Consider the following 24320-nt stretch of genomic DNA (forward strand, 5'->3'; position numbering starts at 1 on the left):
CTGAAGAATTTTAAATCTATCAATGATATTCGAATCATAGAATCCCTACAGTGCAGACAGAGGTCACCAACCCTCCTCTCTGTCTCCTAGTGGGTCTCAAGTCCCAGGCTCAAAAACCAAGAGCAATAACTGTGGGCCACAGTGGCCAATAACAGTAGTCAGTCTTTATAGACTGTAATCAGCCATGCAGAAGCTTTTGATATTTTCAAATGAACCTGTTCAGCAAAGTTATTACACACCTCTGGAATAGGTGGGAGTTGAATTCAGGACTCCTGACTCAGAGGTTGGGACATAACAGTTATTCCTCACGAACCTCCATAGGAACTTGTTTTTTTTTAATATAGCATTTCTTGTCAATGCCTGAATAAATACACTAAACAAGAATACCATACTCTTTCAGCACTGCTGTGTTATTGGCTATTTCGGCATTCTACTCATCTGCTTTCTTCAGTTTTAAATGTTCTTATTTTTCTCAGAGTGAAGTTTGGTTCTTTCTTTGTCCTTCATTTCAAGAGTGGCTGTAACTTCCTGCTTTTTCCAGCCAACTTCCTGAGCAAGACAACCAGGGACAGTAAATTAGCATATTGGCTTCAAACATACATCTTCAGGGCTACTGGGAAAACCGTCCATTTCCTCGAGGTATATAGAGAAGTGAACCCATTATTGACCTTCAGTCTGCCCAAGACAGCTTGACCTTGTGCAGCAATTTACCTTTTACCGTTCTCTGGAAGATGTAGCTTGATGCTCCGAAGGGATGAGGGTCACAAGATGGGATTGTATTCATCCTCTTTTAGTTTAGGCCAGTAAAAGTTGCCAGAGATGTTCATTCCTTCACACTTCACCACCGCCACTTTACGGACTGGTAAGATTTATTTGGCCACAATGGCAGCCAAACAGCCAATGAGAGGGCCTTGGCCATTGAGGAGCAGGAGCTGCCCGGCATGAAAATTAAACAGATGGAGATATTTTGTTAATGTGCTTTAGGTTCTGTTGGCTGGGCCAGCATTTGTTGCCCATCCTAAATTGTCCATTTACCTGTGTGACTTGTTGGGGCCATTTCAGCATTGCTTGCGTCCCCAATCCTGCATTTTTCTTTGGCTCAGAAATCTATTAAAGTATGACCCCTCACAAAATTTCAGTTCTATTCTGACAGAGGCACTTGTGATTAGGTCCCCTTAGACTTTAAGAGCCAGCAATCGAAGAGTCTTCCATTCTTTGTATCACTGCAGAACTCCTAAAATGACCTGTGAAGGCAGATGGAAATGGCTGTTTCCCAAAACGTCTTTATTAAAATAGAGAGTCATTCCCAAAAAATTAAACATTGGCTGAAATTAAAAATCTACCATGTGTGTGATTTGTGTATGACCTAATAGTTTAAACATCATCACAGACTTTGGAATTTCTAGATTATATGTCTTTAATCTTTTATATAACTTCTCAATTCCATGATATAAGTAAAGTCACCATAGTCCATACAGGTCATTGGGCTACTCTCTTATTAGAGAGGTGGCAGGTGCTGGTTTAACCTGAGGGTTATCATACCACAGGCAAGAGGAGAAGTTGAGAATAGATTCATTTATGGTAACCTCAGTCGCTGTGGGAATTGAATCCACACTGTTGGCATCACTCTGCATCATAAGCCAGTCAACTGCACTAAGTGACCCCTTGTCCATGATAAAGTCTTCCATCTTCTTAAATTTATCAAATACTGACCATTCCCAATAAGTAATTCTTTTCGTAAACATTGTCTGTAAGTCATATTAGAATTTAACTGCTTCCTTGTCACGACAAAGCCAATGCCTTATGTTGAGGTCTCTTGGTTCGAGAAGTCACATGAGTCCACATATTCACCTCAAGCTTCCACGGCTACATTCAGAAAGCATTGGCAGATAATTATAATTCGTCATCCTGCAGCATGACTCAGCCATTGCACTTTTAAAGGCACTGCAAGCTTTGTATCTGTTAGAAACAGCCATTGCATTCTGCTTTCTTTATCTTCCCACCTGGTGAGATCAAGGTTAATCCACTAATACCATACTTGGCAGACTAATGTGCCTATGCTGAATTAGACAGCAAATGACTTTCAGAGATTTACATGAGTTTTATTGTGAGTCAATGCTTTAGCACAAACACGAGCATGCCCCTTTCCCGATTGAACCCGCTTACGAACCAGAAATCGGCCCTGTTTAAAAAAACATCTTGCATAACAAGAATCTATCTACCTCCACCTTAAAAATATTCAAGGACTCTGCTCCCACGACTCTTTCACGAAGAGAGTTACAGACACTAACTCACCTCAGAGAAAAACAAATCTCATCTTGTTTAAATGGGCAACAACTGATTTCTAAACAGTGATTCCTAGTTTTAGATACTTTAATAAGAGGAAACGTCCTCTCCACATCCTTCCTGTAAAGACTGGTCGGTGTTTTATATGTTTCAATCAAGTAGCCAATCAACCTAACCTGCACGTATTTGGACTGCAGGAGGAAGCGAGTGCATTTGGAGGAAACTCACGCAGTCACATGGAGGACGTGCAAATTCCACACAGACAGTCATCCAAGGCTGGAATCAAACCCAGATCCTTGACATTGTGAGGACTATAGTGCTAACCACTGAGCCACCATGCTGCCTTTCTGTTTTGATGGCTTCATTTGACTACTCTATCAAATATTGGAGCTGAAAAATTTCTCAAGAGAGGTAGCTGATGTGTTGTCACAGGCAGTGCACCACACAGGTTAATGGCCAGCATCCTGGCATCATTTGTAATGTCTTCATTCTTGGGTACTCTACAGTAACATCTGCATTTCTGTCTCCATGATAAACCAAATGGTGTGTTACAAGGACAATCTACTGGTGACATGACTCAGGGGCAACTTTTTCATACAGTGCGGTGTGTATGGAATGAGCTGCCAGAGAAAGTGGTGGAGGATAGTACAATTACAACATTTAAAAGGCACCTAGAACGGGTATATGAATAGGAAGGATTTAGAAGAATATGGGCCAAATGCTGGCAAATGGGACTAGATTGGATCAGGATATCTGGTCAGATGGGCAAATTGGACCGAAGAGTTTGCTTCCATGCTGTACATCTCTGTGACTCGAAATACTACACCTCCTTCCTATGTCAGCCTTCCATCTATGCATTTCACTGCTCTGGCCTTTTTGGCATATTAGCAATTGGCATATGGCTCAGGTAATAATCCATAGATCCCCAAACAAGGGCCCTTTTTAAATTTGGTTCATATCTTCCAATACTCATATAGCAAGGCTTGCTTCCTCATCCTTTATGACAATGGCTCTAACATGAACTCTACGCTGTATCTTCTCTTTCCAATCTCTTCTCCAGTTGCATGGAGGTATTTTTGTCTTTGTACAAGGTAACAATTCTTCTTTTTGGAATTGCAGACATGATTGCAAAGGAACAAAAACAACAAAGCACAAAAGAGAAGTTCAGCCCAGGAACATCCCCTTTAGCCCTCGAAGCCTGTGTCGATCATTATAGAACATAGAGCATAGAACAATACAGCGCAGAACAGGCCTGTCGGCCCTCAATGTTGCGCCGACCTGTGAACTATTCTCAGCTCGTCCCCCTACACTATCCCAAAATCATCCATGCGCTTATCTAAGGATTGTTTAAATCTCCCTAATGTGGCTGAGTTGACTACATTAGCAGGTAGAGCATTTCATGCCCTTACCACTCTCTGTGTAAAGAACCTGCCTCTGACATCTGTCTTAAATCTATCAATTTGTAGTTATGCCCCCTCATATACACTGACATCATCATCCTAGGAAAAAGACTTTCACTGTGTACCCTATCTAATCCTCTGATCATCTTGTATGTCTCTATTAAATCCCCTCTTAGCCCTCTTCTTGCCAAAGAGAACAGGTTCAAGTCTCTCAGCCTTTCCTCATCAGACCTTCCCTCCAGACCAGGCAACATCCTGGTAAATCTCCTCTGCACCTTTTCCAATGCTTCTACATCCTTCCCGAAATATGGGGACCAGAACTGTACACAATATTCCAAGTGCGGCTGCACCAACGTTTTGTGTAGTTGCAGCATGATATTGTGGCTCCAGAACTCAATCCCTCTATGAATGAAACCTAACACACCATATGCCTTCTTAACAGCACTATCCACCTCTATGTACATGGACTCCAAGATCCCTCTGCACATCCACACTACAAAGAATCTTTCCATTGACCCAGTACTCTGCCTTCCTGTTATTCTTCCCAAAGTGCATCACCTCACATTTATGCCCTAACTAAACTGAAAAACAAATATTTCGCGCTTATTCAGACCATATTCCTCTATTCCCTCCCTAATCATTGTGGTGTCTAGTACAATTACAACATCTAAATAGCGTCTGGATGGGTATACGAATAGGAAGGGTTTAGAGGGACATGAGCCAAATGCTGGCAAATGGGACTAGATTAGGTTAGGATATCTGGTCGAGTTGGACAGAAGGGTCTGTTTCCACGCTGTACATCTCTATGACTCTATAACTTCCAAATCAATATTCTCTCCATTGTAGTGTCAAAGATATCTACTATTGAAACAACAATGCTCTATATATGAATATGTTAGTCGAGAAAAGGAACTGTGTACATTCACAATGCTTCTTTGTGACAGTCTGTGTTTTGATGAGAAATCCTATTATTGAAATTCTCTCTTTAAGCTTCCACAAATTGCTAGGCAGAGGTCAAGTAGAGGTCTGAAAGGTAATCCCTCAAATGGAACCAATAATTTTTATTTTCTGAGTTAATCCCTAAGCGGATTGTTATTTTGCACACAACAAAGGCACTGCTTTACATATTTGAACGTCTGCTATTGATTCACAAAATTACAGGATTAAAATCCATTGCAACACCTCAGTGGCTTGAATTTACTATAAAACTATCTGACACTCAATGAATAAGTAGGTCAGACGTTTTGAAATCAAAGTCAGAGTGCAATCCAATGCCTCAGTATCATTGAGGATTTTTTTTGGGAGAGTGGCAAAAGTCAAGTGGGTGTTAAAGTGAGATAGAGACTTGCCTGCCAGGACAAACTCCATCTATTGGCCCCATTCACATCCATACCTGTGCAAGTGCTTATTTTTTATTAACATTTTAATGAACCAATTTTATACAGGAGATTAGAGGCTAATCGAGAGTTACACACTTAGATGTTTGAAATAGCTTCAGAGCTGTTTACTTATCGGGCGTCACACTGTATTAATTCAGCATTCAGAATGTTCATCTCACTCACACACTGAAGCTAAATGGTATTGGCAGATATGTCAAAGAAGGCATTTTATTGTCCCTAGGCAGCTTCAATTTTTATAAATTGTATTTTGATATTACATTTGGATATAAAATGGCAAATTTCTAAAACTTAAGGGAAGAAATCTTGGACACAATTATATCTTCTCTAGGACCTCTCATGATTTTCCTGTCAACATTGTACGCAGCTCTATAGGATTTAGATTATATTCAATTATTCGAATAAGACACTGGCTAGAATTCCATCAGAGCATCTGCAGCCCTGTTTCAAAAATATTATTTTGAAAGGTAATGTTACTGTTTGCAAAGAGAACTTAAGAGTATGTTTACACTCAAGACTGAATCTCATTATACACGTTTAGAAATGTTACCAATTCATTTTGGATCTGAAATTCTGCATAATGTGACTTACCAATCATCAACAGATTAGTGTATCAAGGTGAGCGTGACTGTGTGTTGCTTTTACTAACAATTATCAACGATCAACTCTAATCATTATTATGGCCCCTCAGGCCAATCCCTGAACACTAAGGATGGACAATAAATGTTGACTTCGAGGAGCAGGAAAATCGATGTTTCGGGCATAAACACTTCATAAGCCATTCCTGATGAAGGGCTTATGTCGGGAACGTTGATTCTCCTGCTCCTCGGATGCTGCCTGACCTGCTGTGCTTTTCCAGTACCACACTCTTGACTCTGATCTCCAGCATCTGCAGTCCTCACTTTCGCCTAATAAATGTTGGGTTGTCAGCAATGCCCAGACCCCAAGAATTAATAAAGAAAATCAATTTGCTTTTGAGCCCTTGAATTTGTTAAGTTCCATTCCTCAATAGCCAAGAATGTAGGTCGCAATAGTGACCCTCTAAACTAGTTTTAGCTCCAAACTATAATCCGTCTTGCAAAACTCTACCTTGGGTTTGGAAAGTTAATTGTTCGGCCTATGTGTGTGTGTAGTGAACAGAGGCTTTCTCTTTTTAAGATGATATTTGAAAATGGAAAAATAACAGAAAATATCTGCAATCATGAAAGCATTAGTTTTCAATTAAATAGGAAAGAAATATGAATCAAAAGGAGGTTAGTTTTGATGTGACCTTCTGCTCTCATCAAAATTTCAAAAAATAATAAAGAAAAGGGTAACTAGGGAGAGAATAAGACGCCCTCAAAGATCAGCAAGGTGGACTTTGTATGGAGCCACAGAAAATGGGGGAGATACTAAATGAATATTTTGCATCAGTATTTACTGTGGAAAAGGATATGGAAGATATAGACTGTAGGGAAATAGATGGTGATATCTTGCAAAATGTCCAGATTACAGAGGAGGAAGTGCTAGATGTCTTGAAATGGTTAAAGGTAGATAAATCCCTAGGGCCTGATCAGGTGTACCCGAGAACTCTGTGGGAAGCTAGAGAAGTGATTGCTGGGCCTCTTGCTGAGATATTTGTATCATCAATAGTCACTGGTGAGGTGCCGGAAGACTAGAGGTTTGCAAACGTGGTGCCACTGTTTAAGTAGGGTGGTAAGGACAAGCCAGAGAACTATAGACCAGTGAGCCTGACCTCGGTGGTGGGCAAGTTGTTGGAGGGAATCCTGAGGGACAGGATGTACATGTATTTGGAAAGACAAGGACTGATTCGGGATAGTCAACATGGCTTTGTGCATGGGAAATCATGTCTCACAAACTTGATTGAGTTTTTTGATGAAGTAACAAAGAAGATTGATGAGGGCAGAGCAGTAGATGTGATGTATATGGACTTCAGTAAGGCGTTTGACAAGGTTGCCTATGGGAGACTGATTAGCAAGGTTAGATCTCATGGAATACGGTGAGAACTAGCCATTTGGATACAGAACTGGCTCAAAGGTAGAAGACAGAGGGTGGTGGTGGAGGGTTGTTTTTCAGACTGGAGGCCTGTGACCAGTGAAGTGCCACAAGGATCGGTGCTGGGCCCTCTATTTTTTGTCATTTACATAAATGATTTGGATGCGAGCATAAGAGGTACAGTTAGTAGGTTTGCAGATGACACCAAAACTGGAGGTGTAGTGGACAGTGAAGAGGGTTACCTCAGATTACAACAGGATCTTGACCAGGTGGGCCAATGGGCTGAGAAGTGGCAGATGGAGTTTAATTCAGATAAATGCGAGGTGCTGCATTTTGGGAAAGCAAATCTTAGCTGGACTTATACACTTAATGGTAAGGTCCTAGGGAGTGTTGCTGAACAAAGAGACCTTGGAATGCAGGTTCATAGCTCCTTGAAAGTGGAGTCGCAGGTAGATAGGATAGTGAAGAAGGCGTTTGGTATGCTTTCCTTTATTGGTCAGAGTATTAAGTACAGGAGTTGGGAGGTCATGTTGCAGCTGTACAGGACATTGGTTAGGCCACTGTTGGAATATTGCGTGCAATTCTTGTCTCCTTCCTATCGGAAAGATGTTGTGAAACTTGAAAGGGTTCAGAAAAGATTTACAAGGATGTTGCCAGGGTTGGAGAATCTGAGCTACAGGGAGAGGCTGAACAGGCTGGGGCTGTTTTCCATGGAGCATCGGAGGCTGAGGGGTGACCTTATAGAGATTTACAAAATCATGAGGGGCATGGATAGGATAAATAGGCAAAGTCTTTTCCCTGGGGTTGGGGAGTCCAGAACTAGACATGATGGGATGAATGGCCCATCCTTTTGATTCCTATGATTCTCTGATGGCATGTGGTTGGTAAAATAAATGTGTTCAAATGGGTTGAAATATGATGACACCTAATGTATGTAACACACAACTCACACTGAGAATGAAAAAGCAGAATAAAAATTGCATTTGCAATCTGGTAGAGATTACAAAGGGGTTTTCACATGAAGATTTCAGCCTCCAGGACCCAGTCTAACCCCAGACACTATAGCACATATGTGCAAATACAGTATCAGGGAATGTTGCAGTCTCAGAAGTGTATCTTTCAGTTTAATATTTAAACTGAAACTGTGCCTGACTACTCAATTGGTTGCAAAAGATTCCAAGGGACAATGTGAAGAAAGGTCAGGATTTCTCTAAAATAGCATTTATCCTTTAGACAACATGAGCAAAACCTGTCAACGTTGAAAATTTATCCCACTGCTGTTTGTCAGATGCTGTTGAGCATAAATTAGTTGCTGTGTTTAAGTACATTATTACGGTGACGTACACTTGAAAAAAAAACACTCCTTGGTTGAAACACCTTGAGACCTGAGGGGAAAGGAAAAGGAAATAGATTTGCAAATATGAATTTTTACAGAATCTTAGTTAAACTGGAGTTGGAGCATTATGTGCAGTTTTAAACAGCTCATTACACGAAGAATATAAAAGAAATGAGATTATGGCTTCATTAATGTACAAAGGTGTTATCAGTCAAGGTGGATTCCAGTTTTGAAGAGAGATCTAAAAAGTTAAGGCTTTTCTTAAACACTAAGGTGTTTAAAATTATCAAGGATTATGAAATGATTATTACCAATGGGATTCAATGAGAAAATACAAACTCAAGATAACCACGAAATGAACTAAAAGTGAGATTAGAAATTACTTATTTTTAGTTAGCCAAAATACAACAAAGATAGGTAATAAGTGCTTTCAGAAGTAACTTAGGTGCTAGCTGTACAAAGGGAAATATAGAGATATTCTTCAATATTTGCTGGTACAGTTTGGATTATACTAGTTTCTTAGTCAGCATTGACAATTAAAGAAAGCTGCATCACTTGTGAGAGATTTATTTCAGTATTCAGGCACTGAGGGACCACAATTGGGCAAAAGGATTATGATGTGTGATTAACCTGCATCCATTCAAAGTGATGCACGGCAGACTGCCTACTGTGTGCTGTTTGCTAATAATAATATTGATGATGATGATAGGGAAATCCAATATTGCATATCTCAGCAGTGGGTCCAACATTGCACAGGACAAGCACCATTTAAAGCCAGCTTGTATTATGTAAAGCCAGATTGCACCTCTTAAAGGTGAAAAACATTCTGGCTACAATAAAGGCTGAAAATAGCGAAAGATGGTTTGAATATCAGGAAAAAATTACAATGGCTCACTAGACCATTGTGTATGAACTAAGATCCTCTGAAGAAGTGCTGGAAACCTAAGGTTTGTGGTTAGTTTCACTCAGGGGACCAAGGAGACCTTCCGGTCAGTAACTAAGAATGCAGTGCGAGCAGAAAGCCATTGCAGTCAACATCAGCAGGCTAGCTCTAAGGTCACGTATGTAACAAAGCAAGACATTTCATAAACCTTTACAACAGAGGTTCATCAGATTCATCCCTGGGTTGGCAGGATTGTTTTATATGGGGAGATTGAGGAAACTGACTATTCTGTATTTGCTGGAGTTTTGAAGAATGAGAGGTAACTTCACTGAAAGTTACAAAATTCTTGCAGGGTACATCAGGATGGCTGTAGAAAGGATACATTCCCTTGGCTGGTGACTCTAGAACCAAGGAATCTTACCTCAGGATAAGGAGCAGGCCATTTAAGACTGAAATGAGGAGGAATTTCTTCATTCAGAGGATGGTGAATCTATTGAATTTACTTTGCCAGAGGGCAACTGAAACACAGTCATTGATGGTGTTCAAGACAAAAGGCAATATGTTTCTGGAGACTAACGATATTAAAATATAGGGGTACGATGTGGGAATGTGGCATTGAGGAGATGATGATCCAGGATCCAGAATTGTGTGGGACAGGCTAATGGATTGAATGACCTATTTCTGCGCCTATCCTCTTGGTTTCCCTTGTATTTAATGTATTGCTTGGGGACAAAGCCAAATTTTTGAGGTCTGGAGTCCCATGTAGACCTGATGTTTGTGTAGATCTATTGAGTTTTAAATAGATGGTTGTAGATGGTGGACAAATTATTAGAATCAGTGGATATTGTCCACATGGCGGTTAGCTATTTGACAAGGCCCCACATGGCAAACTGCTCAGAAAAGTAAGAGCTGACAGGATAAAGGGGAATGTGGTCCAAAACTGGCTCAGGGACAGGAAACAAAAGATAATGGTTGATGTATGTTTTTATGAATAGTATGTGGATTCCAGCAATGTTCCTGGGGGCTGTGTTGGGTCCCTTGCTGTTTGTTGGTATATCAATGATCTGAATTTAAATGTGGGAGGCACAACTGAGAAAAGTCAGATGACATAATAATTTGCTGTGTAGTCAAAAGATGTCAATGTCAGAATTATAGCAACTGTTTCATTGAGTGGATGAAGAAGTAGCAAATGGAAATTAATCCAGAGACGTATGAGGTGATGGGTGTGGAAGGCAAATAAAAAATTAGGAAATGCACAGTAAATGGGTGGGTTAGAGGAAGTGGGGTAGAAAGACCTTGGATGCATGTTCATGGATCCTTGATGGAGGCAGGACAGGTAGATCTGGTGGTAAGGAAAGCATATTATTACAACACTGACAGAAGGATAAATGGTTTGATTCAATCACCACCAGTTACCCTTTATTACTGATACCAGAATAATATAGATTTGCATCAGGCCACTTTAATAAAGTTGACAGTAATTTGTTTATTATTTTCAGAACTGATTTCCTAAACAAATAGAAAAACTGGCTAACAACTAACCTTATTCCAGATTAAACTATATCCCTTTAAACCCTGACAAACCCATTCACATGAAAAATAATATAAAAAAAAGCTCTGCAGAAATAATATGAATTTGGTTTTAAGGAAAACAGAAAGGGAATAAAAATCTGTGGGCCAAATTTCAGAACTCAAATGATAAAATGGGATGATTTATCACCATTCTGGGCTTTTTTAGCCAACAAGATTGATTTGATGACCGCGACAGAATGATGGAAAATGTTCACATCAGATTTTAGTTCAGATAGAAAGTCAGTTAGACTTAAGTCTTTGAATAGAAGTAAAAATTCAGTTTTCAAGTAGTCAGATATAATGATGTCGAGAATATTCTCAGGTTTCTAGAAATGAGCCACTGAAATCTGTGCATCTTGTCCTGTGCAAGGTTTCCTCTTACTTTTTTTAAGAGGGGGAGTTTGTTTTGGCTACAAGCTTTTTGAGGTCTTTTCTTCTTTCCACTGGTGCACACAAATATTCTTAAAAAGACTGGAACTGGAAGGACATTGACTGGCAACCTTCAACAAACAGGCTCCATCTCTTCCAAATCCAGTTTGTCCAACTATTAAAGGTATAAACATCATAGAGTCAAACAGCATGGAAAAAGACCCTTAGGTCCAACTAGTCCATGCCAACCATTATCTTATCTCACCTAAAAGCTTTGCTGGTCTCCTTTCCTAAGTTGTGTGACTTTTCAGTAATAAGGTGAATTCAGCTCACATTACTGTTGAATATGACTTCAAATTCCTTTTTAGATTACCCACATGGTTCCATAAATTCCATTTTCTCAAGGTCACAAAATATAAATATGCAGAGCTTTACCAACGTAAACAGCGCATAAAACACGAAAGCAGGGATTAATGCTGGAACTGTATAAAGGATTGGTTAGATCACAGCTGAAAGTTTGTGCACAGTTCTGATCACCATATTACAGGAATTACATAGTGTTTCTGGAGACATGACAGAGGAGAATTACAAGAATGTTGCTAGGACTTGAAGTTCCAGCTGTAATGAAAGACTAGACAGACTAGTGTTCTTTTTCTTGCAATATAGATGGCTAAGGGTGACTTAACTGAAGTCTGTAAAATTATGACGGGCCTTGCTAATAACTAGAGTAATAATAATCTGCAATTTCCTGTTCAGTGGTGTAGGCAATCCTCAACTCATATAAAATTTCTCTGGATCTCCACCTGATGTGTGTAACCGATGGACCAACTGCTGGAAAATGGTATTAGAATGGGTGGCTAGTTCATTTTTTTGGCTGACACAAAAATAAACTAAATGGTTTGGCTAAATGGCTTGATTCTGTGCTGCACCTTTCCTATACTTTTACAGGGCTAAGATAATTGTTCTGAGGGAGTTACTGTGTATGTTACATTGGCTCCACCTATTCTACTACCATCACTCAGTCCATGGGTGGAGCAAAATACTTTCAGTCTAATTTTCAGAAGGAATTGTCATACCCGTGCAAGTTCCCTAATATCCTGGTTACTATGCAGGTAACTAATGTAGCTCTACTTATTGCTATAGGGTAATAAACATTGTTGAAGTCTAAGAACAGTGTTTATTCTGTAAATATGGTGGTCTTTGTTACTCTACCACTAATGACCACATAGGTCAAGGACAAAACAGTATCAGAGTATTACTACTGCACCATTATCAGCTCACAATAAATTCTCGCATTTTCCACCTACTGATGTTATGCACCCTGCTTTATACTGTGCAATTTTCTCTCTTTCTTATGTCTTAATTTGTGCTGATTACATTCCAATACTTGAGAACTGTTGTTAATTCTAAGAAACCATGGACAATCAAAACCAATGCGTTGGCTGCATGTACAACAATCTATTTTAAAACTCGAGAATGCTTGTCATCAGATCCACAGCAACTGTCACCACTTAGACTCAGTAAGTTCTAAAGTATTAATTCTTATTTTTACTGATTTTCTTATCAAGTTCCTCATACTCGTTAGCCCCTTGGTTCTCTCTTTGATTTTGGAATTGTTTGTGTCTTCTACCATAAATGTATATACAATGTATTTGACGCTTTTACATTCCTTGCCATCATGTTCTCTTTTCTCTTTCCTAATTAATGTTTGGCCATACTTTGCTTTTCCATCGTAATATATTTTAATGCAGCTTCTTTATTCACCATTTGTAACTCACCCTTCATACCTGCACAGTTTGCTTTTAGATTTAAGACTGTAAATTCTGATAGAGCTATATTGATTTCAACTTAATTTAAAAATCCATCATATACTGGTCAATTTTCCCTAGAGGCCCCTTAACCATCTGGTTATTAATTTACCCTTCCTTCTTGTACAATACTAGCTCCAAAATAATCCATTCTCTCAATGGTTCCTCAATGTACTGATCTAGAAAATTATTTTGCTATGAAAGTTGCAACCACACAATTACTGCATACAGACTGGGAAAGCCAAATATGACACATCTGCCTCCTGATCTATACCCCAATCATGCAACATTGACTGTTATAGGCCCTCCAAACAACTCTCACCAACGCTTCCTGTGTCTTGCTTGGTTTATCTTTTTGATTTTCTGAATTGAGAGTTTTACAATTTTGACCACATTTCAGAAAGTATTTCAGTTTGAACTACAGGGATAGGCTGGGGCTACTTTCCCTGGAGTGTTGAAGGATAAGAAGTGACCTTATCAAAGTTTGTAAAATCATGAGGGACATGGATAGGGTGAATAGCCAGGGTCTTTTTCCTAAGATAGGGGAGTCCAGAACTAGAGGGCATAGGTTTAGGGTGAGACAGGAAAGGTTTAAAAAGGACCTCAGGGCAACTTTTTCACACAAAGGTTGCTACGTGTATGGAATGAGCTGCCAGAGGAAGTGGTGGAGGCTGTTACAATTACAACATTTAAAAGACATCTGGATATGAAAAGGAAAAGTTTAGAGGGATATTGGCCAAATACCGGCAAAACTAAAATAGATTAATGTAGAGTATCTGGTTGGCATGGACGAGTTGGACTGAAAGGTTTGTTTCTGTGCTGTACACCTGTATGACTATGACTCTAAGTATTATAAGGCATTTCTGAGACTGTGTTGGCCCTATAGAAATGAAAGTCTTTCTTTCTCCTTTTTGCAGAAATTGAATTAAGCAAAAAAAAATTAAAAAGCTTGCTGTTGGTATTGTTGTCTCAATTAGAAATCTCCAGGAGGCAGGCTGATGGTTATTCCTCAGTTAGTCAAACAGAAGTAAGTCCCTATTGTTAATTGCTTATCCAAGTCAGAAATGGAAGTGATTGACAAGGTTGTTCCCACAATGGTTCAGAAACAGACCAACATCAGGACAGCTGCCTTATACTTGAAATATATTATTTTATAAGTTAAAGCAGGTGCGAAAAGGAAAAATATCGTCATGGTTTTAATCGAAGTTGGGTTCAGATAGCTGTTATAATCCACTTCACTTTCATCTGAATTCATGACGAGCTTTGAACTTCACAGTCTGATTAATGCCTTGTAATACACCCAGGCTTCCATTATTCTCCTTTTAATTCCCTAGTAATTGCTTGTTCATTATGTGCAGGTACTTAAATTCACATAAAAGCATCTATAAATATTATTTGCAAAATCGTTAAGTCAATTCTTATCTGTGATGAACGGGACTCAGACAACACAATGAAAACTGAATATTTTCACATTATTTATTGAAGAGAGTACTTCATTAGAATCTTAACTTTGCAAATTAAATATAGCACATCATTATATCAGCTTCTTTGTATCCAGAAATACATGTGAGATCCAAGCGTAGCTATGAACTTCTCAGGGTTTAAATGTATATCCTTTGTTATCTCATTGTTATTCCAAAGTTTAAACTTTGCATTTTATGTCTTAGAAGAATAGAGTGCAGTAAATGAGAATGTAACTGTTATTTAGCGGGTTAGGGGGAACCAGGGGGAGATAGAGAAGAGGGCCAATAACCACAATGTACTTGTTATATATGAGAGCTATGTCATGGCCAACCAATGGTAAGAGGTAGTCTAAGGTGGGAATGGGAGTGGCTGTGTTTTCAAAAATAAAAATGTAAGGTTAGAAAGGATTTAATGATTAGGGAAGTAGATAATCTCCAGACAGGCACATTGGAGAGGCATCTGGATAGTTACATGAATAGGGAGAGATTAGAGGGATATTAACTGAATAAGGGCAGAACGTTTATTTTTCAGTTTAGTTAGGGAATAATGATTGGCACAGGCTTAGAGGGCTGAAGGGGATGTTCCTGGGCTGTCCTTCTCTTTTGTTCTTTGTTCTTTTTGTTCCTTTGCAATCATGTCTGTAGTTCCAAAATGGCGCATTCTTACCTCGTACAAAGATGAAAATTACCTCTGGAGAAGTGATTGGAAAGTGAAGATACAGTGTAGCATTCATGTTAGGACCATTGTCTTAGAGAGGATGAAGAAACAAGCCCTGCTATGTATGGATTGGAAGATATGAATCAAATTTAAAAAGAAAACGTAAGATCCTTGTCTGGGGATCGCTGGGTTAATACCTGGGACATATGCCAATTGGCTTAGAGATAAGGTCAGAACGGTGAATGCATGGATGGAAAGCTGGCACAAGATGGAGGTGTGATATTTCAGGGAACACTTGCCTCAATATTGAGATAATGTGGTATGTTCGCCACAATATACAAAGGGAATGTGGTACATGACTAAAGATGTCTTACCTGAATTGCATAGAAACTTGTTGAACTCTCAGGTGGAGTACTGAATGATATTTTGATCGCCTCAAATAACCATGTTCCAGAAGGAAAGTTCACCAGACCACCTTTTGGGACAAGGGAATTTTCTATGAGCAGAGGTAAGTAGACTGTGCTTATGAATTAATGTTAGTTTATTGTATTATAGCAGTTATATACAAGTTGCATTAACATGATAATTTTTATGAACACGATGAGGAAATCTCAAATATTAGGTCAGTTCTTTTCCAAGGTGGTGGTGGAGTAGCAGCACTGCACCTGAGCTCAGGCCCAGGGCTTGTCCACTTCTGCCTGCCTTTTTGTTTCTTTCCTTGTCATTTTACTTTTTGTTTTTTCTTTTGCTTTTCTCTTTTTTTCTGTTTTTTTTCTCTTTAAAAGCCTTTTCAGTGTCTTCAGAAGGGTGAGAGCAGCCCTGGCCTCTCAAGGCAGTGGCGGCAAGAGTTGGTCCTTGGGGAGAGTGATCCCAGTGCAGAGGGGAGCGAGCCCTTGGAGAGGTCCGGATAGCTGTGAGTGTGGGGCCCAGAGATGGCGCCAGAGTGTGGTGGGCCTAACCGTGCAGGACTCCAGGCAATGTCATTGGCTTTCAAGATGGCAGTCAGTGGAAAAAGCAGCATCGGCGTTCGGCATTGGAATTGGGATGTTGGCTTTTAGCTGTGGTGATGCGGTAGGCCGTAATCGGTATTCCTGATGGCTCAACGGGTTGCATTGGCAGCGGTGTGGTACTCCTGCAATGCAGTAGCGGCAACGTGGGCCTGGAGTAGGGCTGCTGGAATGGACTGTGATGTGGGGGCATTGGTGGGTCCAGAGTCTGTTGTGGAGAGCTAGCCCTCCCCTACCCCCCACATCCTCAGATGTCAAGCAGAGCAGAAAAAGGAAAGAAGAACTCTGTTGTTAATTATACCTTTATGTCTTCAAAATGGTGCTGGAGTGTGGCAACATATTACACTTTTCACTGTACTTATTTGTTAAGTACAAGTGACAATACAATTCCTTTACTCATTAAATAACCTAAGCTGTTGTCCGACCAAATCCATATGACATCATCATGTGTTGTACTTAGGGTACTCCTTAGTAATAACCTTTTGAGATTGTTACACCCTTATGCAACAAGGAAAAACTTCCTATCTCCATCTAAGGCTGCATCCTGTCTGCCGTGTTTAATTGTGTCTAAGGACCAACAAGAAGATGGAGCACTTTTGAAGGACAACCTTTATTTCTACAGGAGCATTTCCAGGTGAAGAAGAGACACACCAATCTCTTTAAAACAATTGCTTCAGTTGAGGACCAAAGTATCCAGATTCTCTCAGTAATTTTTTACTGATTTTTTTATTTTAGTTGTGCTTTACCTAGGCAAAAGGTAGCGTCATTCTTTGTCACTTGTGTCCTTGCTGCTTTGGTTTGTATTTATATGTGCACATGTTGTGGAATTTGGGAAATAATTTTACATTTTTAAGGTTGCTAAACAGGTGGATTTTAACACAATAAAACTAACAGTTATGCTTCACTGGGATGGTGCAGTTGAAATCAAATTGTTACAAAAGTTAATGATTTTAAGTTATATACAAAATTCTTCAATTTATCTGCTGTGTAGACCCAGGTAAATTAGGACTGAGTCTCTCTACAAGATTTGCTATTTATTATATATAAATAGTTTCTAACTACAGATAAAAAAGATTATGGGCCAAACAACATATGTCTCTACTAGTTGAAATTTTAACTGCTTATTAAGTTGATTTCTACATATATCCAGACAGATACAAAACAAACTGTGGGTGTTATGGGTAGAGGGAATCATTGGAAAGGCAGCTTAGTGGTCCCTATCTACAGAGTTTGCTCAGATGATTCTTTCGCTGCACTATGCACAAGTAAATAAAGATGATGGGAGTCATTTGAGAGACCATTTTGTTAAAACCAAAACAAACCCAAATATCATGGATTAAATCAGGTTTTAGCCAGTTCTTGTCCAATCATAACACCAGCTAGGATCACAACATGACAAAATAATGAATCGGAGAAAATGGATTTTAAGGGGATGAGAATGTAACCAGAAAAAGTAAACTAGAAAATTCACTTAGAAAGAAATACAACTGCAGTTGGAAGCATTTAAAACAGTGATCAATAGCATTTAGGAGAAGTTGTCCACTGAAAAGCAACCACAATAGTTAGAGGAAAGATAATAGGATCCTTACTCAAAGATGAAATGGAAGGAATATCAAGAAACTGAATATATAATAAAAAATCCTCAACATGGATCTCAAACCGGGATGTTCTGTTTGATCTATCCCATAATGCAACATGTAATATCTCAGCAGTCCCAAGAGCAGCAAATGCTGGGGACTGCCACGGTGTAAATCTAACATTCCAGTACTTATTTTTCAAATTCGCTCATGGGATAAGCAAGATGGATGGTAGAGATGTTAGAATTAAAAGCTGAATAGAGGAAAACATGAAAACACTTAAATGCATTCATAATGCTTGGGAATACTTGAAAGCAAACTTACAGAAGGAATTGACAGCGTTTGTAAGAATTGAAATGGTTAAAATTTGCTTGTAAACATTGAAAAGATCTACTAGAACACTGTAACATGGCTACACCTCAATGGCATTCCTTCCTTCAGTGCCATCTTCATGGTTCCATTATATCTGAGTAGTGATGATGCTGCTCCTTTAAATAGGCTATGCTGTCCTTGGCTTTTTTGTCAGAGGGTTTGTTAAAGCAGCGATTCTGAAAAATCTGGGTTTAACTACTTGAGCGTGCTTTCAAGCTCTTTTAAATAAAAAATCACTTGTACAATGAAAGGGAAGTGGCCAGTGCTCCCAGCTCAGCTTTACTCTCGTTTGGTTTGGTTTTAGCAGTCTGGCTGTTCACTGAAAGCAGTCAGGAAGTTGGAGGCTGCTGGTCCAAGAAACAGCTACAAAAACGAAAGTGTTCCATGCTGAATCTCTCTGCCCTCTCCCTCTCTCTCTCGTACGACCCTGTGTTTGACTTTACCATTTTTGCCAAGTGGTATTTATAGGGATTGCTGTGGGAATTTGGAACAGGATCATTAAGTTGGAATAACCTGTTGGGTTTTCAGCTAGGTTAAATTATTCTATAGGAGACAGTGAGGCCTGCAGATGCTGGAGATCAGAATTGAGAGTGTGTGCTGGAAAAGCACAGCAGGTCAGGTGCATCCGAGGATCAGGAAAATCGATGTTTCGGGCCAGAGCCCTTCATCAGGAATGAGGGTGGGACCTTCGGGGGTGGAGAGATAAATGGGAGAGGGGTGGGGCTGGGGAGAAGGGAGGTGAGACTGCAATAGGTGGGTGGAGGTGGGGGTAAAGGTGATAGGTCGGAGAGGAGGTTGGAGTGGATAGTGGGAAGGAAGATTGACAGGTGGAACAGGTAATGAAGATGGTGCTGAGCTGGAAGGTTGGAACTGGGGAAAGGTGGGGGGAGGGGAAATGAGAAAACTGGTGAAGTCCACAACCCTGGGGTTGAAGGGTCCCGAGGGAGAAGATAAGGCATTCTTCCGCCAGGCTTTGGGTGGTGAGGGAGCGGTGATGGAGGAGGCCCAGGACCTGCATGTCCTCAGCAGAGTGGGAGTGAGAGTTGAAATGTTTGGCCACGGGGTGGTGGGGTTGATGGGTGCGTGTGTCCCAGAGATGTTCTCTAAAGTGCTCTGCGAGAAGGCATCCAGTCTCCCAATGTAGAAGGGACCGCATCAGGAGCAACAGATACAATAAATGACATGCATGGAAGTACAGGTGAAACTTTGATGGATGTGGAAAGCTCCTTTGGGGCCTTGGACGGAGGTAAGGGGGGAGGTGTGAGCGCAGGTTTTGCAATTTCTGTGGTGGCAGGGGAAGGTGCTAGGAGGGGACAGTGGCTTGTTAGGGGGCATGGACCTGACCAGGTAGTCATTGAGGGAATGGGCTTTGCGGAAAGTGGATAGGGGTGGGGAGGGAAATATATCCCTGGTGGTGGAGTCCATTTGTAGGTGGTGAAAATGTTGGCAGGTTGGTGGGGTGGAAGGTGAGGACCGGGGGTGGGGGGGGGGTGCAGTTCTGTCCTTGTTGTGGTTGGACGGGTGGGGTTCGAGGGCGGAGGTGCGGGACGTAGATGAGATGCGTTGGATGGCGTCTTCAACCACGTGGGAGGGGAATATTTCTATATTCTGTTCTCTTTTGTTTGTGTTTCATTCGGTAATCTTGCAAACAAGTTCTGTTTTGTTTAAAACTAAGTGGTTGGGCCAGCTGCATCACTCCTGGAATATCCACTGTACACCTGCTTAAAGCAACGCGAACAATTAGGGTCCAGGCTGCTGTCTTGAAATGTTTTGAGGGGATCTGGCTTGGTCCATAACAGACTGGGGACTCTTTGCGGGATTTGTTCTATAGTTCCAAATTGGGATTAAGTTGCTGAACTCGAAGACAGTGAATGGTAAGTGTTAGTGTCTTTTGCTTCAGGTGTTGAATTCAATTGGTTTAAATGGTGCTTGGTGTAGTAACGGCCCATTCAGTCATCAAGAGTTTTCTGGGGGGTGGAAGAAGTGACTTTGGGGGGCTTGGAAAAGGTGACTGCAATTAGCAGAGAAGCTCGGGTTGAAGCTGCCTCCTTCCCCGAGAAACGGAGAGATATTTTGAGCAATAGCTCAGCATTTAAATTTGCTGGAAGAGCAGAGAGTTAAAATGGCAAGATTAGCAGCTGAAATGGCTCATGTTTATGATTTGGTCCATAAATCAAAGTTTGGCAACAAAAATCAATTTCAATCCATGAGGGATAGAAATTGGGGAAAAGAGAAATCCTTATATGGAAAGGGAAAGGTAGATCTCGGTGAAGATCATAAAGATAACGTACAACATGGTAAAAAGGAAACCTTTGAAGGAGAAAGAGAAGTTAAAAAGTTACGGTGTTTTCACTGCAATAAAGTAGGCGACATGAAATCACAGTGTTGATGGGTTAGGAAAAGCACTGGCAAGCCAGATGTAGGAAAACAGGATAAGTCAGTGAACTTTTTCAGAGTGGTAATGGAGAGCACAGTGGAAGCTGGAAAGCTGCACCAGAATGTATAACCCGGTCGGAGGTTCGTTGAGGAGTAAGTGTCAGATCACCTTAAACTATAAACGTAAAGTTTACTTGCATAGACAAAAAGCACTCAATTATGAGACAAGAGTGTTCAGTGAAGAATGGGAAAGTCATAGTAGGAGTACTGGATAAAGTCTCAGCTCCAGGGACACAATGTGTCCTTGTTAACGATATAACTGGTTCATAGCTAGGAGTGCTGCCTACTATGGTTGAAAAGCCAGTGGAAACTCAGGCAACAGAACTATTGCAGGACACATTTCCTGGGAATTTTCCGAACTGTATGGTAACAAGGTCACAAAGTCACCAGTTGAAACAGGAGAGATCAAAGAGTACAGATAAGAAAGTTGAAGTGGAATTAGCAGAGACCCTGTTTGATCAGATGGTTGAGACAAACCAGGAGCAGATAGAAGACATCTTTAGCTCAGATGACTTAACTGAGTTACAACAGAAAGATAAAAATTTAAAGTGATTGTATTAAAAGGCATCCACAGAAAAAAGAATCCAAATGTATCCTTGAATGCTACTATCTTGGAAATGATGTCTTAATGATGAAATGGAGACTTGCATATTCAGGCAGACAAGAAATGGGCAGAGGTTCATCATGTCATATTGCCAGTGGGTTATAGAAAGGAGGTGTTGCAAGTGGCACATGGACTACTAGTGAGTGATCATTTCAGGGTAAGAAAAACCAAGCTAAAGTACAAAAACATTTTTACTGGCCTGGACTGCACAAGGATGTAGTTGAATTTTGCCAGAAATGTCATACATGTCAGGTAATTGGAAAACCACAGGCAAGAATAAAACCCACACCTTTAATATTTATTCCTATGTTTGAGGAACGTTTTTACAAGAGTCTTAATTGATTGCAGAGGACCCCTACCTAAATGAAAAATGGGAATCGGTATTTATTAATGATAATGGATGTGTCCACTAGATTTCCAGAGGCCATTCCATTATGCAATATCATACTCTAAAAGGATTGTAGAGCAGCCACTCAAATTTTTCACTAGATATGAACTACCCATAGAGATACAAACAAATCAAGGGTGAGACTTCACATTGAAATTATTCAAGGAAGTTATAGACAGTTTCGGAACAAAACAATTAGCATCTACTGCGTACAATCCAGAATTGCAGGGAGCGCCAGAAAGGTGGCATCAGATATTAAAGACCATGTTGAGGGCTTATATTGAAGACTATCCAGATGATTGGGAGAAGGGAATTCCATTTGTACATTTTGTAATCAGATACATCAAATGAATCAACCAAATTCAGTCAATTTGAATTAGGTTTTGGTCATGAAGTGAGAGGACCACTAAAATTGATTAAAGAGAAATCGATAAGTCAGAATTCAGAGACCACACAATTTAACTATGTGCCAAATTTTAGGGAATGATTAAATAGAGTGGGGGAGTTGGCTAGGCAGCATTTAAAAGCATCACAGGATTCAATGAAACAGGAAGCAGAGAAGAAATCAAAAACTTGTAATTTTGCTATTGGAGATAAGGTGTTAGTGTTACTTCCAGTGATAGGTGAACCTTTAAAAGCAAGGTTTAGTGGACCTTATCAGGTCAAAAGGAAATTAAGTCAGGTGAACTATTTGATAAGGATTCCAAGCAGAAAGAAATCTCACATTGTGTCATGTGAATATGCTCAAGAAATATTTTGACAGGGAAGGAAAACCAAAAGAGATTGTGCTATTGGTTACAACACAGAAGGAAGAACAAAGTTCAGAGGATTCGGAATTCAACATTCCTCAAAGTAAATTGGACAATGAGGAAGTTGTCAAAAATTGGGATAAATTGTTAAGTTACCTTCCAGAGGAAAATCGAAATGACCTGGAAGAGTTCTTACTATCTCCACATTACTATGGGTGGAAATAAACTGGGAAGGACTAAACTAATTATGCATGATGTAGGTATAGGAGATGGCTGTTCCAATTAAGCAACAACTTTATAGGCATAACCCTTTGAAGTTGGTACAGTTCAAAAGGAGATTGAACGCATACTCCAAGACAACATAATATAAGTGAGTTACAGTGACTGGAGCTCACCCATAGTAATGGTGCAAAAACCAGATGGTACCCAGTGGTTATGTGTAGACTATCACAAAGTCAATGCAGTTACAAAGACTGATGCATATCCAATTCCGTGTTTGGAAGACTGTGCTGAGAAGGTAGGACAAGCAATTTATATTTCTAAGTTGGACTTGCTCAGAGGGTAATGGCAGAGCGAAGGCAGTTTCAGCTTTTGTAACGCTGAATGGACTGTGTCAGTTTAAAGTCACGCCGTTTGGCACAAAAAATGCGCCAGTCGCATTTCAGAGACTCACTGATAAGGTCATTGCTGGACTACCCAATTGTGTAGTTTACATTGATGACCCAGTGATTTTTAGTCACATATGGAAGGAACATTTGCAACATTTATCAGACTTGTTCGATCGACTTTGGAATGCAGGCTTGATGATAAACTTGGCTAAAAGTGAATTTGCCAAAGCCCAAGTCACCTCCCTGGATCATGTTATTGGACATGGACAAATGGCCCCACAGGATGCAATAACAAAAGTAATTGAGGAGTTTTCCATACCATTGACAAAAAGAGCAGTACTACGGTTCCTGGGATCGAGTGGATTTTATCACACTTGCATACGAAATTTTAGCAGTGTGGTTGCTCCACTCACTGAATTGTTAAAGAAAGGCAAGATGTTTCAGTGGACAGCCGACTGTCAGAAGGCAGTTGACAGCCTAAAAGCTGTGTTAACCACTGCCCCAGTATTAGCCACACCTAATTACGCAAAGCCATTCAATGTGGCTGTCAATGCAAGTGATGTGGGTGTCAGTGATGTGCTCTTGCAAGAAGATGACGAGATGATAGAAGACCTATTGGGTATTTCTACAGGAAATTGAACATTCATCAGCAAAAATATATGACAGTTGAAAAGGAAACTTTGATTTTGGTGTTGGCGTGACAACATTTCAATGTTTATGGTACCAGTAATGCATCTGAGTCAATCATATTCACTGATCATAACCCATTGAAGTTCATGGAGAAATTTAAGGACCGAAATTCCAGACTGTTTAGTTGTTATACCCATTCAATTTGAAAATTTTGCATGTGGCAGAATGAGAAAACATCATTGCTGACGCAATGTTGAGACTTGATTGAAAAATGGGTGCAATTGATGGCAGGAGTGTAACAGACCGGGACAAAAGGTAGTTGTGTATGTTTGCATGATTCTCGTTAATGTAATATGCATGTGTGCTGTAGTGTACTAACAATTTAAGATGAATGGGTTTTAAAATGAACCATCAAATCCAAAGCTGGGTTCATTTTGTTTTAAGGGGGGGAGGTGTGATGATGTTGCTCCTTTAACAAGGCTTTGTTGTCCTTGGCTTTTTTGTCAGAGAGGTTGTAATAGCAGCGATTCCCAAAAAATCTGAGTTTAACTACTTGAGAATGCTTTCAGGTTTAATAAACAAATACTTGTACAATGAAAGGGGAGTAGCCAGTTGTCCCAGCTCAGCTTTTATCTGGTTTCATTTGGTTTTGGCAGTCTGACTGTTCACTGAAAACAGTCAGGAAGTTGGAGGCTGCAGTCCAAGAAACAGCTACATGGAAGAGGGTGTTCCATGCTGCCACCTCTCTTTCTAACATCTCTCTCTCTCAAAAGACCCTGCTT

The 24320-nt window shown here is 40.1% G+C and overlaps 1 pseudogene; it reads right to left on the reverse strand.

The window, feature by feature from the left end:
* Window positions 1–430: 430 nt before the first annotated feature.
* The window catches only part of LOC122558068 (large ribosomal subunit protein uL13-like), an 85679-nt pseudogene continuing 61789 nt past the window's right edge, over window positions 431–24320 (reverse strand).

Source organism: Chiloscyllium plagiosum, unplaced genomic scaffold (assembly GCF_037043375.1).
Source record: "Chiloscyllium plagiosum isolate Xiang-an unplaced genomic scaffold, Cpla_swu_hap1 HiC_scaffold_2, whole genome shotgun sequence".
NCBI lineage: Eukaryota > Metazoa > Chordata > Chondrichthyes > Orectolobiformes > Hemiscylliidae > Chiloscyllium > Chiloscyllium plagiosum.